This window comes from Hyla sarda, chromosome 3 (genome assembly GCF_029499605.1).
Source record: "Hyla sarda isolate aHylSar1 chromosome 3, aHylSar1.hap1, whole genome shotgun sequence".
Lineage (NCBI taxonomy): Eukaryota > Metazoa > Chordata > Amphibia > Anura > Hylidae > Hyla > Hyla sarda.
The window spans coordinates 272,701,895-272,719,800 of NC_079191.1; positions in this window are offsets into that span (position 1 = coordinate 272,701,895).

The window sequence follows — 17,906 nt, forward strand, 5'->3', positions numbered from 1 at the left end:
GCTAAATCTTCAGCCTCTTCAGCCACAACTCAGCAGCTCCAGCTGTGTCTCCTTCTTTTATACAAGTACATCATTGTGATGTCACACAGTGTTGGTTTTGTGATGTCATGTCTTGCCAAGGATATCAAAGCAAACGGCAGCCATTTTGTTGGTCTTGTTATGAAATTGCTAATGCTAGCTACTGGCCTTAGATCATTTATTCTCCAGGAATGCAGATTCAACCTGTTGAAGACCAGAACATTTTAATATTATTGTTTTTTTTTTACCATTGCCTTCTAGGAGCCAAAACTCTTTTCTTTATTTTTTATCTACAAAGGCCTTTTTTATTGCAGAGCCCAATGTCCTTCATTTTACCACAAAATGGACTAATAAACCAATAATGAATTATGTATGGGTGAAATTGTGGTGGCCCGGTACAGGAGTTGTACCCCTGTACCCTAGCTGCCCTGCCAGGCAGCCTCCCTGCAGTGTCCCCTGGGCCCCTGCACCTCTTCTTCTTGTACAGTTATCTTTATGCTGTGTATTGTATATAATAGTGTTATGTCTTTAAGAACCGTTGACATGTGATTGAGGAATGTCCAGCGCTAAGTGCAGTAAAACGACAGGTACTTTATTGTAGGATCAGTGGATACAAACTTGCATCAGGCAGGAACCAACGCATTTTAGACCGTTACAGGTCCTAAGTCATGGCATAACACACAAGATAAAATCCAAACTTGAAATACTTTCTTAGGAACATCTCATGTATCATGACATCACATTTAATAATGATATGTGGAAAACATGAAAATGGAACAATGGATGTGTATGTGCACATGAATTCAGGCAGAAAAAACCCACACAAAAAATGGATGCAATTATACAGCAACCCTACACAAGGTAATAAACAAAACAAAACAAAAAAATATATGACTCCGGTTGTTTATTTAGCTGCTTGCTCTGCCTGTAGATGCCAGTATGTGGGATGCACTTCAAACCCCCTCAAAACCCGCATTAGACGTCACATATCAGATGCCAGAGGTGAACAATTTAATACATCAGCCTTGTCCCGACATTTTCGGTACCAACATAACGGGGATGTATCCACATTGTGCATTAATGCAATAGAACGGCTCCGAAAGAGTGTTAGAGGGGGCGATTTGAAATGTAAGTTATTCAATAGAGAATCCTATTGGATTTTCATGTTAAACACAAGAGAGACGAATGGAATGAGCTGGAGATATGACCTAATATTGACCTATTGACGTGTCCATCTAATTTATCCTGCCCCCCCCCCCCCCCCTTATTTATTTTTTATTTTTTTGTTTATTACTTTGTGTAGGGTTGCTGTATAATTGCATACATTTTTTGTGTGGGTTTTTTCTGCCTGAATTCATGTGTACATACACATCCATTGTTCCATTTCCATGCTTTCCACATGTCATTATTAAGTGTGATGTCATGATACATGTGATGTTCCTAAGAAAGTATTTCAAGTTTGGATGTTATCTGTGTGTTATGCCATGACTAAGGAACTGTAACGGTCCGAAACGTGTCGGCTCCTGCCTGATGCAAGTTTGTATACGCTGATCCTACAATAAAGTACTTGTCGTTTTACCGCACTTGGCGCTGGACATTCCTTTGTTATACCGTTGATCCGGTCCGGGGAAGCTGCCGGCTAGCCCGTGCGCTGGTGCTGGAAACATGAGGGAGAGAGCTGTCCACACACAATGTTGCTTTACAGTGCCATGTGATTGTAACCCAGTGAGGTATCAGTGACCATGTGACCTTAGGGTGACCTATGGGACCCCTCCCAGTCTCCCCCTTATAAGCCCTGGGAGGGGGTTAGCTCAATCTCTTGACTTCCATTTAAAGGGTTACTCCGCTGCTCAGCGTTTGGGTCAAACTGTTCTGAACGCCGGAGCCAGCGCCGGGAGCTTGTGACATCATAGCCCCGCCCCTCATGATGTCACTCCCCACCCCGCCCCCTCAATGCAAGTCTATGGGAGGGGGCATGACAGCCGTCACGCCCCCTCCCATTGACTTGCATTGAGGGGGGGGGCGTAACATCATGAGGGGGCGGGGCTATGATGTCACAAGCTCCCGGCACCTGCTCCAGCGTTCGGAACAGTTTGTTCCTAAAGCTGAGCAGCAGAGTACCCCTTTAAGTCTTTGCTGAGGTCCGGTGCAGTCAAGTCCTAAGAGTGTGTCTGGAGTACCGAGGAGGCCTCAAGTCAAACACAAGTCAAAACCTCAAGTCAAACCTCAAGTTAAACACAAGCCACAAGTCTATAGGTTTACTACCCCTGTGTCCCAGTCAAAGCCTGGTAAGCTGCAAAGAGGGTATAGTCAGTCTCAGTCAAGTCAGTAAAAGTCAACCTGTCTTCAGTCAGCTTGGCCTGCATCAAAATTGTCCCAGTCCACAACAAGTCCTAGCATGCCCTAAGGTCACTGTTCACCTCCATGGGCCTGACTAAGCTATATAGACTATTCCACCTGTCTAACTCAGTAAAGCTACCGTTGTTACGTAAATTGTCGTCAAAGTCATTAATGCCCCCGTGCCTCGCCCACAATCCAGCTGTTTACCTTCGGGTGGTATTGAGGATAAACCACACCCTGGCATAGCTAACACAAGGGGTTAATGCCATCTGCCCCTAGGGTAATTCCATCTCCCCTGCATCACACCCTCTACCAAAAAACATGATTCTGCAATTCTGTTATTATTAACCCCTTAAGGACCCAGGGCATATGGGTATGCCCTGACTCCCTGGTAGTTAAAAACCCAGGGCGTACCTTGACTGCTGAGATGGGTGTAAAGGGATCTGCGGGCACACAACAAGGCTCAGGAGTGAAAGCGCACTATGTATATTTGAGGTCTAAATTGGGGATTTGCACAGTGGTGGCTGATTTTACAGCGGTTCTGACATAAACGCAAAACAATAAATACCCACATGTGATGCCATGTTGGAAACTACATCCCTCACGGAATGTAACAAGGGGTATAGTGAGCCTAAAAACACCAAAGGTGTTTGACAAATTTTCGTTAAAGTTGGATGTGAAAATGAAAAAAAAAATTTCACAAAAATGCGGGTATTACCCTGAATTTTTCATTTTCACAAGGGAGAATAGGAAAAAAGCCCCCCAAAATTTGTAACCCCATTTCATCTGAGTAAGAACATACCCGATATGTGGATGTAAAGTGCTCTGCGGGCGCACTACAATGCTCAGAAGAAAAAAAAAAGTTTTTTCCTGGATAACCTCTTTAAGGCTTTCTGTATCCTTTGTTACGTTCCTTGAGGGGTGTAGTTTTCAAAATAGTATGCCATGTGTTTCATTTTCTCCTATTACCACTTGTAAAAATTAAAAATTTGGGGGAAAACTAACATTTTATTGAAAAAATTATTATAATAATTTAGACTTCCATCTTTAACAAAAAGTCTTCAAACACCTGTGGGGTGTTAAGGCTCATTGTACACCTTGTTACGTTTCTTGAGGGGTGTAGTTTCCAAAATAGTATGCCATGTGTTTTTTTTTTTTTTTGCTGTTCTGGCACCATAGGGGCTTCTTAAATGTGACATGCCCCCAAAAACCATTACAGAAAAACTCACTCTCCAAAATCCCACTGTCGCTCCTTCCCTTCTGAGACCTCCAGTGCACCCACAGAGCACTTGACATACAGGTATTTCCTTACTCGAGAGAAATTGGGTTACACATTTTAGGAAGATTTCTCTCCTTTTACCCCTTGTAAAAATTCAAAAACTTAATTCAAGAACATGCCAGTGTAAACAAATTAAGATTTTGAATTTTCTCCTTCAATTTGTTTCTATTCCTGTGAAACACCTAAAGAGTTAACAAACTTTTTGAATGTCATTTTGATTACTTTGAGGGGTGCAGTTTTTATAATGGGGTAATATTTGAGGTATTTCTAATAAGAAAGCCCTTCAAATCCACTTCAAAACTGAACTGGTCCCTGAAAAATTTTGATTTTGAAAATTTTGTGAAACATTGGAAAATTGCTGCTGAATTTTGAAGCCCTCTGATGTCTTCCAAAAGTAAAAACATGGCAATTTTATGATGCAAACATAAAGTAGACATATTGTATATGTGAATCAATATACAATTTATTTGGAATATCCATTTTCCTTATAAGCAGAGAGCTTCAAAGTAAAAAAAAAAAAAATGCCACATTTTCAATTTTTTCATCAAATTTTGGAATTTTTCACCAAGAAATGATGCAAGTATCGATGAATTTTTACCACTAACATAAAGCAGTATATGTCATGAAAAAACTATCTTAGAATCAGAACGAAAGGAAAAAGCATCCCAGAGTTAATAGTGCTTAAAGTGACAGTGGTCAGATGTGCAAAAAATGGCTGGGTCCTAAAGTGAAAATTGTCTGGGTCCTTAACCCCTTAAGGACTCAGGGTTTTTCAGTTTTTGCACTTTCGTTTTTTCCTCCTTACCTTTTAAAAATCATAACCCTTTCAATTTTCCACCTAAAAATCCATATTATGGCTTATTTTTTGCGTCGCCAATTCTACTTTGCAGGGACATTAGTCATTTTACCCAAAAATGTACGGCGACATGGAAAAAAAATCATTGTGGGACAAAATCGAAGAAAAAACACAATTTTGTAAATTTTGGGGGCTTCCATTTCTACGCAGTGCATATTTCGGTAAAAATTACACCTTATCATTATTCTGTAGGTCCATATGGTTAAAATTATACCCTACTTATATAGGTTTGATTTTGTCGTACTTCTGGAAAAAATCATAACTACATGCAGGAAAATTTATACGTTTAAAAATGTCATCTTCTGACTCCTATAACTTTTTTATTTTTCCATGTAGGGGGCGGTATGAGGACTCATTTTCTGCACCGTGATCTGAAGTTTTTATTGGTATGATTTTTGTTTTGATCTGACTTTTTGATCACTTTTTATTCATTTTTTAATGGTATAAAAAGAGACCATAAATACGCTTTTTTTGACTTTGGAATTTTTTGCGCGTACGCCATTGACCGTGTGATTTAATTAATGATATATTTTTATAGTTCGGACATTTACGCACGCTGCGATATTACATAAGTTTATTTATTTTTTTATTTACACTGTTTCATTTTTTTTTTTATGGGAAAATGGGGGGGGGATTCAAACTTTTATTAGGGAAGGGGTTAAATGACCTTTATTAACACTTTTTTTTACATTTTTTTTTGCAGTGTTATAGGTCCCATAGGGACCTTTAACATTGCACACACTGATCTCCTATGCTGATCACTGGCGTGTATTAACATGCCTGTGATCAGTGTTATCGACGCTTGACTGCTCCTGCCTGGATCTCAGGCAAGGAGCAGTCATTCGTCGATTGGACACCGAGGAGGCAGGTAAGGGCCCTCACGGTGTCCTGTAAGCTGTTCGGGACGCCGCGATTTACGATGACTAGCCGGGACAGTTTCACTTTCACTTTAGAAGCCGCGGTCAGCTTTGACCGCCGCTTCTAAAGGGTTAATACCCCACATTGCCGCGATCGGCGATGTGTGGTATTAGCCGCGGTTCCCGGCCGTTGATGAAAAAAAAAACGGCATGCGGCAGATTTGGCGTTTTTTCTTGCCGTTTTTCAAAAAATAAAGCAAAGTAGAAACTTAACCTCACTGCAATGCTTTTCTGTGAGAAATACTTAATTTCCTTAAACAATTTCAGAGGTGCCAACATTTAACTCCTTAAGGACACAGCCCATTTTATTTTTTCATTTTTGCTTTTTCCTCCTCGCCTTCTAAAATTCATAATTCCTTTATACTTCCATTCCCAGACCCTTATGAGGGCTTGTTTTTTGCTGTGTAATGACATCACTCATTTTACCCTTAAATGTATGGTAAACCACGAAAAAAATATTTTTTTGTGTAAGGAAATTTAAACAAAAATCTAATTTAGCAAATTTGGGGGGGTTTAGTTTTCGCACTGTGCACGTTGCATAAGAATTACATGCTTTCTTTATTCTCTGGGTCAATACGATTAAAATGATACCCATGGTTACATACTTTTCTATTATTGCACTGCTTTTAAAAAATCTCAAACTTTTTTTTATACAAATTCAGTACTTAAAATTGCCCTATTTTGACCACCTCTAACTTTCTTATTTTTCCGTATTTAGAGATATGGGAGGGCTCATTTTTTGCGCCATGATCTGTAGTTTGTTTTGATACCACATTTGCATATATATGACTTTTTGATAATTTTTTATAAAAAGAAAATTGCAGTTTTATGTGACAAAAAAGCATACACTTTTTCCTTTTTTTTTTTTACGTTAACGCCTTTGCCGTACAGGATCATTAACATTATATCTTTATAGTTTGGACATTTACGATGATACCAAATATGTTTATTATTTATCATATTTTTATGCTTTTTTGTACTAATATGGGGAAAAGGGGTGATTTTAAACTTTATTGGGGAGGGAATTTTTCTAATTTTTTTTCACTTTTTTAAAAACTTTTTTTTACATTTATTTTACACTTTTTCAGTCCCCACTGGGGACTACTTATAGAAATTATTGGATTGCTAATACTGTTCTGTGCTATGTATAGGACATAGCAGTGATCAGTATTATCAGCGATCTTTTGCTCTGGTCTGCTGAAAGGCAGATCAGTGCAGAAGACACCGGGAGATGGACGGCAGTGCCGCGGGCGATCAGATCAGCCATTTTAAATACTGCACTGCCGCTGATGCCGTGATCTGTATTGATGACGGCACCTAAGGGGTTAAATACAGACATCAGCGCGATCACTGATGTCCCCCATTACCGGCGGGTCCTCGGCTGCTGACGGAACCCTCCGGGAATGAAGCGAGCACATCTCCTGCGCTCGCATCACAGCCATGCCGTAAATAGCGCTGTGCGCTAAGTGACACTATGCAGCGCCTTACATTTACGGTGCATGTCGTTAAGAGGTTAATATATATATATATATATATATATATATATATATATATCCACAAGAAAAAACGGCAGCACACAGAAAATATCAATCCAGGTGAAGTTTATTTCATCCTCAGCACAATACAAAGGTGCAACGCTTCAACGATCTCCCATCGTCTTTTTCAAGCATGTTAAAGTGAATTAATCTTTAAATCGCCCATACAAGGTGCATAATAATTACATACAGTAGTGACCAATTACAAGAAATATATATTATATATTCTGAACATCGTAAGGTAGCACATCTATTTTTGAGTATTTGTGGTGCGCCACGGCGGTGCGAAGTGAGGTGGATGGGGCAGATGTTGTAGCCCAGGGGCAGATGGTGTTAACCCCTAAATGTTTGTGAAGCCAGGGCGTGTTTTCAACCGAGAACAACCCAAATGGTAGCACCGCTAGTTCTAGTTAGGCAGGGCAAATAAGAGTCCAAGGCCAGGTCAGGGTTAACAGTAGCTTTACTGAGGTAGACAGATGGTACAGTCTTTACAGTTAGGCCAGGATCCCAGAGAGGTGACCAGTAACACAAGAGACCTCGCTGCTTGCTGGGACTTGCAGTGACTTTGACAGACTCTAGCACAGCCAAACTGACTATAATAGATTTGACCTGTCTGAAGATGGTGACAGCAGACAGAGATGACTTGACTTACTGACTTGTGACTGTAATTTAGGCTTGAGGCCTCCAGATGTGCTGGACACTGGCTCTGTGACATCTGGACTTAACTTGACCTCAGGATCTAAGAGAGTGATTGTAGTACCTCCCCCTCTTATAAATGGGGTGAAGGAGCCCATAGGCTAGTTACAGGTCATCTGGTCACCCGATGACCCCTGGGTAACAAAACATGTGACAATTATTATCATGTTATCAATAACCATGTGACCATATGAAAGGTCCTTTACACATAATATACAATTGTACAGATTATAGGGGTACAATGCAGGTGAGCCCTGGGGTCGTGCAGGGACTCAAGCTGATCGGACTGTGAGATGCATATCCCGTGCTGGAACATCACATATTGGTCATTCAGGAACGTTGGTAGCACATCTATTGTTAACCCCTTAAGGACCCAGGGCATATGGGTATGCCCTGACTCCCTGGTCGTTAAGGAACCAGAGTGTACCTGTACACCTGTGGGAATTTCGGTCCCCGCCGCATGCCGGGTGGGGACCAGACCGGGATGACTGCTGATATCTATCAGCAGGCATCCTGTGCAAACGCCCAGGGGGGTCCTGAGACCCTCCCTCAATTCAGAACGGCTATTTACCGCAATTTCGGGTCAATCGGGTCTCTGGTGACCCGGAAAAAAAGGGTGAATGGGCCTGTCATTCACTCTTAACCAGCAGGAGTGAGGTGGCACGGGTGCCACCTCACGATCACGAGATTGATCGGTTGGAACGACCTCACAATCACTGTCCTGCTGGGCGGCGATCAAGGCAGAGATTGGGGCCGGCGAGGGTCTCCTACCTTTCCCTGGTCCAGCTGGGGTCCCCTCAGGAGCGGCAGCAGCGGTCCAGGTGGCAGGAGCGGCGATGGTCCCGGCGGTGCAGGCAGAACGATACAGCAGGAGGTGGGGCCTGTTCACCTCCTGCTGTTGCTTAACAACAACTCACAGCATGCACAGCCAAAGGGCATGCTGGGTGTTGTAGTTATGCAACAGCTGGAGGCACATTTTTTCTATAAAAAAAAAGTGTGCATCCAGCTGTTGCATAACTACTACTCCCAGCATGCACAGACTACCAAAGGCATGCTGGGAGTTGTTGCAGTGTGCCTACAGGTGTTGCAAAACTACAACTCTCAGCATGCCCTTTGACTGTCAAGGCATGCTGAGTGTTGCAGTTTTTCAACAGCTGGAGACACATTGTTTGTGAAACAGAGTTTGTGTCCTTGTGTCGGGAGACATTGCGTTACAAATTTTGGGGGACTTTTTCTCCTTTTACTCTTTATGAAAAGGTAAAGTTGGGGTCTACACAAGCATGTTAGTGTAAAAAAAATTAATTATTTACACTAACATGCTGGTGTTGTCCCAAAATTTGAAAAACAATCTCTCCTGAGTACAGAAATACCCCATATGTGGGTGTAAAGTGATCTGCGGGTGCACAACAAGGCTCAGGAGTGAAAGCGCACTATGTACATTTGAGGTCTAAATTGGGGATTTGCACAGGGGTGGCTGATTTTACAGCAGTTCTGACATAAATGCAAAACAATAAATACCCACATGTGACACCATTTTGGAAACAACACCCCTCACGGAATGTAACAAGGGGTATAGTAAGCCTCAACAGCCCACAGGTGTTTGACGAATTTTCAATAAAGTTGGATGTGAAACTGAAAAAAAAAAATTTCACAAAAATGCAGTCCAGGTGGCAGGAGCGGCGATGGTCCCAGCGGTGCAGAGGGCAGGATACAGCAGGAGGTGAGGCCTGTTCAACTCCTGCTATTGCTTAGCAACAACTCTCAGAATGCACAGCCAAAGGGCATGCTGGGAGTTGTAGTTTTGCAACAGCTGGAGTTCCAACTACAACTCCCAGCATGCCCTTTGGTAGTCTGTGCATGCTGGGGGTTGTAGTTATGCAACAGCTGGAGGGACATTTTTCTATAAAAAAGTGTGCATCCAGCTGTTGCATAACTACAACTCCCAGCATGCACAGACTACCAAAGGGCATGCTGGGAGTTGTAGCAGTGTGACTCCAGCTGTTGCAAAACTACAACTCTCAGCATGCCCTTCGACTGTCAATGCATGCTGAGTGTTGCAGTTTTTCAACAGATGGAGACACATTGGTTGTGAAACAGAGTTTGTGTCCTAACTCAATGTTTCGCAACCAGTGTGCCTCCAGCTGTGTCAAAAATACAACTCCCAGCATGCGATGAGAGACTGTACATGCTGTGAGTTCTAGTTTTGCAATAGCTGGAGGCACACTGGTTGCAAAACACTGAGTTAAGTAACAAACTCTGTGTTGCGCAACCAATGTGCCTCCAGCTGTGGAATAACTACAACTCCCAGCATGTATGGTCTGTCAGTGCATGCTGGGAGTTGTAGTTTCGCTGAAGGCCCCCCTCCCCCCCCCCCCCCATGTGAATGTACAGGGTACATTCACACAGGCGGGTTTACAGGGAGTTTTCTGCTGCAAGTTTGAGATGCGGCAAATTTTCCGCCGCAGCTCAAACTCCCAGCGAGAAACTCACTATAAACCCACCCTCCAAACCCTGCATTACGCTACACCTACACCAAATAAAAAATAAACCACTATGTATACATATACCCCTGCACAGTCTCAAGGCTCAGGAGTGAAAGCACACTGTGTACATTTGAGGTCTAAATTGGTGATTTGCACAGGGGTGGCTGATTTTACAGTGGTTCTGATATAAACGCAAAACAATAAATACCCACACGTGACACCATTATGGAAACAACACCCCTCACGGAATGTAACAAGGGGTATAGTGAGCCTTAACACCCCACGTGAATTTTTGTTAAAGTTGGATGCGAAAATGAAAAAACTATTCACAAAAAATGCAGATGTTACCCTAAATTTTTCATAATCACAAGGGAGAATAGGAAAAAAGCCCCCCAATATTTGTAACCCCATTTCTTCTGAGTAAGAACATACCCCATATGTGGATGTAAAGTGCTCTGCGGATGCACTACAATGCTCAGAAGAGAAGGCACGCCATTCGGATTTTGGAGAGAGAATGTGTCTGAAATTGAAGGCCATGTGTGTGCACAAAGCCCCCATAGTGCCAGAACAGTGCTACCCCCCCCCCACCACCACATGTGACCCTATTTTGGAAACTACACCCCTCACAGAATGTAATAAGGGGTACAGTGAGCCTTAACACCCCATAGGTGTTTGACCAATTTTTGGAACGGTGGTCCGTGAAAATGAAAAATTAAATTTTTCATTTGCACAGCAAAACCTGTGAGGAACCTGTATCCCAGTTCACTCTTAAGAGACTGTTATGTACAAATACTGTTGCATAAAATCTTCAAGTAAAGTTTTTCAGTTTATTCATGAAGTCTGCTGTGGACATTCCGTTATTTTCCCTATCTTTTCTGGGACGGTTGGTGGTAGGAGCATTAACAGTAAGAAAACCGCACCCTGGTGTCATGACAACTAAGGGTTAATACCACCAGACCCTGTAACATTACCGCAACACCCCAGACACCACAACTCTCCTGGTTCACCACATGACCATATTCTAACCCCTTTTAGGCTGCGTGAAGCACACAGTGTAAACTGAAAGCACACAGTGTAAACTGTAGTAAAATAGATTGAAAACAAACTGCAGCTCTTTATATCTCTTAATGTGTTCAATAACATTCTATGGAAATGAATATAATAAAATACAATAAAACCAAACTGCAGCAATTCAAGTGTTGTTCCAATGTTGGAATTACTGCTTTTATATATTATACAATGGCCCGGATCAATCTGCTTGAAACCCAGACTGTCTGGTGTTGTCCATAGCAACCAATCACAGCTTAGCTTGCATATCTTATTGAGCTTTGGTTAAATGAAAGCCAAGCTGTGGTTGGTTGTTATAGGCATAGCCAGATCAGTTTGGTTTAAAGGGGTATTCCGGGCAAAAACATTTTATCCGGGGGGGGGGGGGGGGGGGGTCTCAGCAGCGGGCCCCCTGCGATCAGCCAGCTCACTATATTGTACTGCTGCCGCAGATACTTTATGTGAGCTACAGTAGCTGCCGGGCCTGTTGTGTGACATCCCTGACGTTGCGTGGAGATGCCGGTACAGCGCAGAAGGACATCACCCATCAGTGCGGCCCTCCGACTCCCGCCGAACGGGAAAGACCTTGTCCTGGGCCACACCAGTGTGGGACCGCAACGATCCTGCCACTGCTACTATCCAGTCCTCAGTACGCAGTGTCAGTACGCACTGCTGCTATCCACTCAAAAGTACACAGTGTCTTTGAGGAGCCAGCCCGGGCTTCCTCAGCCGATACAGCCCTATTGAATTTTGTCCAAGGGAGTTCTTCAGTAGGCGAATATGCCATTCAGTTCCGCACCCTCGCCTTTGAGCTATCCTGGAATAATGAGGCCCTCTGTGCGACCTTCAAGATAGGCTTATCCAGTCCTATCAAAGATGTTCTGGCCGCACGAGAAATTCCTGCTACCCTGTCTGAACTCATCCATTTGGCCATGCGTTTCACTGAAAGACACCAGCTTCGTCAGGAAAAGGATCTTGTTTGCACCAGGCGGTTTCCTCCCCTGGCACCTCTCTTCAAGCGTCCTTTGCAATCTGTTCCTGTGCCTTCCGCCGAGGAGGCTATTTAAGTGGATCGGTCTCGCCTGACCCAACAAGAGAGGACTCGCTGTAGGAACGAAAACCTGTGCCTGTACTGTGCTAGTACGGAACATTTCCTAAAGGACTGTCCTATTCGTCCTCCGCATCAGGGAAATGCTCGCACCTAGTTAACATAGGAGAGGCATTGCTAGGTGTGAATTCTACCTCTCCACAACTGACTATAACTGTGCGGATTGCTATACCCGCTAATACTAATACTTCCTTCTCCGCTGTGGCCTTCTTGGACTGAAGCCTCCCTAATCAACAGATTCAATATTCCAGTTACCCTTCTTGTCAAACCTCTCTTCATTTCATCCGTCAATGGAGAAAGGCTGGTCTGCACCGTGCGTTACCGCACTCAACCTCTTCTCATGAGTGTTGAAGTTCACCATCATGAATATATTGAATTTTTTGTGCTGCCCAACTGTACTTCAGAAATTCTTCTGGGCTTGCCCTGGCTCCAACATCACTCGCCTAGCCTCTACTGGGCTACCGGGGACATTAAGAGTTGGGGATCTTCTTGCCACAAGCGATGTCTCCACCCAGTTCCTTCCTGCCAAGTCTCCATTGCTACTCCATTGCCAGGTCTTCATTGCTAAGGCCTATCAGGACTATTCTGATGTCTTTTGTAAAAAGCAAGCAGAGGTCTTACCTCCACATAGACCCTATGACTGCCCTATCGACATGCTCCCTGGTACCACACCGCCCCGTGGTAGGATTTACCCACTTTCTGCCCTGGAAACACAAGCCATGACAGAGTACATTCAGGAAAACCTCAAAAGAGGTTTTATCCGGAAATCTTCTCCAGCCAGAGCTGGATTCTTCTTCGTGGCCAAGAAGGACGGATCTCTACGCCCTTGTATAGACTACTGCGGTCTTAATAAGATCACAGTGAAAAACCGCTATCCTCTACCACTCATCTCTGAACTATTTGATCGATTGCATGGAGCTAAGATCTTCACCAAACTTGATCTAAGGGGCGCCTATAATCTCATCCGTATTCGTGAAGGTGATGAATGGAAAACCACCTTCAATATCAGAGATGGACACTTTGAATATCTTGTCATGCCCTTTGGTCTATGTGTGGTGTCCCGGTATCGCATCTTATACGGTACCTATGTATGTGTGGGTCCCCATAGCCAGAGTCCCTAGGACGTAGGGATCCCTGTTGTGTAGCCTACCCCTTGTCGCCTCTATTCCAACTAATAGCCTAGTAATTTATGTAAGGTTGATGTAAATATAGTAAAATATGTAAATAAATGGTTAATTACCGGTTTTATAGCGTTGCAGGACCTGCGGGTCACGTGACTAGGTAAACTCTATGGTATTCTGCTAAAGGACCTTTGGAGGCCCTGTGATGTATGCAATCCCATTACTCTGTGTAATGGTGAATGACAGATGTTCGGACCAATCGGATTCACCCCGCCCCCTGCCCATATAAGGGAGCAGCGGCCATGTTTTCTCTCTCTTGTTCCTGGGCTGTCAAACGAGAAGGATCTGCGCAGCAGCTATCGCAGTGAGTTAGGCCCGAGCCTTGCGGCAACGGCTGAGTAATTCAGAATAGAGAGTGTATCAATCCCCAGACACTCTGCAGCATCACCAGACCTAATATAACCCCTAAATCCGGACTGATCTGCAAATATCTACCCTAAATTCAGAGACTTTCTAAATAGCTCAAGGTCCGCAACAACTGTCAGTCACTGTGCGATATAAGGACTGTTTGCATGAGACTGTTACTGTGCATTGGATGTATCGTAAGCACTTAAGTAAAGTTGTTCAAGTTCAAGTTCAGTCTCCTTGTGGACCTTCAGTCATTTCATACACGTATCGTTACTGGGAAGGGCGGTGGTAGGCCGGAGCATTACCATAGCATACCAGCCCTCAGCCTGGCGTCACGAACTATAGGGTTAACATTAACCCCTCATATACCGATACTATACCACCACTACCATACACCCCCCAAGGGCTTCCACAAAGCCTTTTTGGTGTTGCACGAACAGGATTCGGGTGTGTGCCTACTATTGCCACTAGTGAGAGTGTACTCCGCCCCAGAAAGCAAACTTTATTCATGTGTTGCTGTGTACAAGAACGGTGCTTGTGCGGCACCATACAAGGGGGCCAAGAGAAAAGTAAGGGGGGAGGCGAAGATTTGTCTACAGTTGAAATGTGTAAACTGTGCAATGAGTTCATGCTGCGATCTTCTGGTCCGGTCGGCACAGGCGGAGCCGAACTGCTGCCGGAAAAGTGCACGAAGAAAGCCCACGCTGCGCCACGCCCCGCCCCTGGGTGTGAAAGCCAAGTTGCTGTATCCCAGCCGAAAAGGAACTCAGAGATGCAGGAGTCGTTTCTGGAGGGACCGGATGTCGGGGCTGCACCGATAGCGTCCTTCCTGCCCAGCGCCATTTTGGAGAAGCCCACTATAAAAAATGCAACGCAGAGCAACCTCTTCAGTCTGCGGAGAGAGCCGGAGAGTACAGACATGGCGAAGAGCAGCGTTCCACGTGGTCAAGTTGGCTAAATGGCGCCGGAAACACGGAAAGTTGTGGCAGTCGCAGCCCAACTTTTTCAAGAGCTTGCTGACCATCTGCAGCGGTTGTCATTAGACGAAGAGGGGGCCTTCAATCTTCCCCCACTGTCTGATGATGACGACGATTGGCCAGAGACACCTCCAGCGAACAGTGCAGGGACACCTGGAGGTGAGTCACCAGTGAGATTGTCCCCTCACCACAGGACCTGGGGCTCGTGGGCCGAGATCCCGTCGGAGGAATCTGCTTTGAGTACCCCGCCAAAGGCGGCCTATTATTCCTCCTCCAGCTCTGAGGTCATTCCTCGAACAAGCTTGCCAAGTGCACGACCGTGCTCACCAAAACTGCCGCAATGGGTGTTCGGAGATGAGCCGGAGTACTTCAACCGTTACCTGGGAAAACATTCCCACCAATCCCAACTGCAGAAAGAGAAAGGACCCGTCAAGAAGCCGGACCTGGGAAAACCCGTCAACCGTTACCTGGGAAAACATTCCCACCAATCCCAACTGCAGAAAGGGAAAGGACCCGTCAAGAAGCCGAGCTGGCCGAATTGATGGAAAAGTTAACCTCTTAAGGACCAATGACGTTGTGGAACGTCATGGCACCCTGGGCTTTAAGGACCAATGACGTTCCACAACGTCATGGCATTTTCCGGTCTCTGCCGCTCGCCGGGCAGAGATCGGAACTGGATGCCTGCTGAAATCCTTCAGTAGGCATCCAGGGCAAACGCCGAGGGGGGCCATGTAGGCCCCCCATGTCGGCGATCGCCGCAAATCGCAAGGGAAATCGCCCTTGCGATCTGCGGCGATACCGGGCTGATCGGGTCTCTGGGACCCGACCGCCCGGTAATTTCGCATGATCCCGGCTGTCACAGACAGCCAGGACCATGCTGGAGTATCGGAGCGAGGTGGCAAGCCGGCCACCTCCTCCGATCCCCTGCGATTCTTCGGTTAGTTAACCGACCAATCGCAGGAGGGGGGGCGGTTACTTCCTCCCGTCCTGCCCGGCCCCTTGAAGTCCGGAGAGGACGGGAGGAAGACCGGAGGACGCGGCGGGGGACGGGGGAGTGCTGGGGACCGGCCCCGGTACTTACCTCGTCCCTGAAGACCCGGATCCTGGCGGCGGAGACGGCGGCGGCGGCGACAGGTGAGTAGATCTTCAGCCGCGGTCGGGCCCTTTACAGCAATGCACGTCGCCGTAAAGCGACATGCATTGCTGTAAAGGGACCCTGTAAACTACAACTCCCAGCATGCCCAGAAAGCCCTTGGCGTCTGGGCATGCTGGGAGTTGCAGTTTTGCAACATCTGGAGGTCCACAGTTTGGAGACCACTGTGCCCTTCCAGATGTTGCAAAACTACACATCCTCAGCATGCCCTTACTGTCCAGGCATGCTGGGAGTTGTAGTTCTGCAACATCTGGCCCTTCAGATGTTGCAGAACTACAACTCCCAGCATGCCTGGACAGTTTTGGCATACTGGGAGTTGTAGTTTTGCAACATCTGGAAGGGCACAGATTGGGAACCACTATTAGTGGTCTGCAAACTGTAGTCCTCCAGATGTTGCAAAACTACAACTCCAAGCATGCTGGGAGTTGTAGTTCGGCAACAGCTAGCTCTAAAGATATTGCCGAACTACTACTCCCAGCATGCCTGAGAATGCTGGGAGTTGTGGTTTTGCAACAACAGGAGGCACACTGGTTGGGAAACATTGTCTGTTTCCTAACTCAGTGTTTCCCAACCCGTGTGCCTCCATCTGTTGCAAAACTATAACTACCAGCATGCACTGATGGACTGTGCATGCTGGGAGTTGTGGTTTTGCAACAGCTGGAGGTCCCCCCCACTGTGAATGTACAGGATACATTCACATGGGCAGGGGGCTTACAGTGAGTATCAGGCTGCAAGTTTGCGATGCAGCAAATTTTGCGCGGCAGCTCAAACTCGCTGTAATCCCCCGCCCATGTGACTGTACCCTAAAAACACTACACTACACTGACACCAACACAAAATAAAAAGTAAAAAACACTACATATACACATACCCCTACACAGCCCCCCTCCCCAATAAAAATGAAAACGTCTGGTACGCCACTGTTTCCAAAATGGAGCCTCCAGCTGTTGCAAAACAACAACTCCCAGTATTGCCGGACAGCCGTTGACTGTCCAGGCATGCTGGGAGTTTTGCAACAGCTGGAGGCACCCTGTTTGGGAATCACTGGCGTAGAATACCCCTATGTCCACCCCTATGCAAGTCCCTAATTTAGGCCTCAAATGCGCATGGCGCTCTCACTTTGGAGCCCTGTCGTATTTCAAGGCAACAGTTTAGGGCCACATATGGGGTATCACCGTACTCGGGAGAAATTGCCTAACAAATTTTGGGGGGCTTTTTCTCCTTTCACCCCTCATGAAAAGGTGAAGTTGGGGGTCTACACCAGCATGTTAGTGTAAAAAAAAATTTTTTTTACACTAACATGCTGGTGTTGCCCCATACTTTTCATTTTGACAAGAGGTAAAAGGGAAAAACGCCCCCCAAAATTTGTAATGCAATTTCTCCCGACTACGGAGATACCCCATATGTGGGCGCAAAGTGCTCTGGGGGCGCACAACAAGGCCCAGAAGGGAGAGTGCACCATGTACATTTGAGGTGATTTGCACAGGGCTGGCTGATTGTTACAGCGGTTTTGACAAATGCAAAAAAAAAAAAAAACCTCACATGTGACCCCATTTCGGAAACTACACCCCTCACGGAATGTAATGAGGGGTGCAGTGAGAATTTACCCCCCACTGGTGTCTGACAGATCTTTGGAACAGTGGGCTGTGCAAATTAAACATTTTGTACAGCCCACTGTTCCAAAGATCTGACAGACACCAGTGGGGGGTAAATGCTCACTGTACCCCTTGTTACGTTCCTCAAGGGGTTTAGTTTCCAAAATGGTATGCCATGTGGGGGTTATTTTGCTGTCCTGGCACCATAGGGGCTTCCTAAATGCGACATGCCCCCCGAGCAAAATTTGCTCTCAAAAAGCCAAATATGACTCCTTCTCTTCTGAGCATTGTAGTTCGCCCGTAGTGCGCTTCAGGTCAATTTATGGGGTACCTTCATACTCATAAGAGATGGGGTTACAAATTTTGGGGGGTA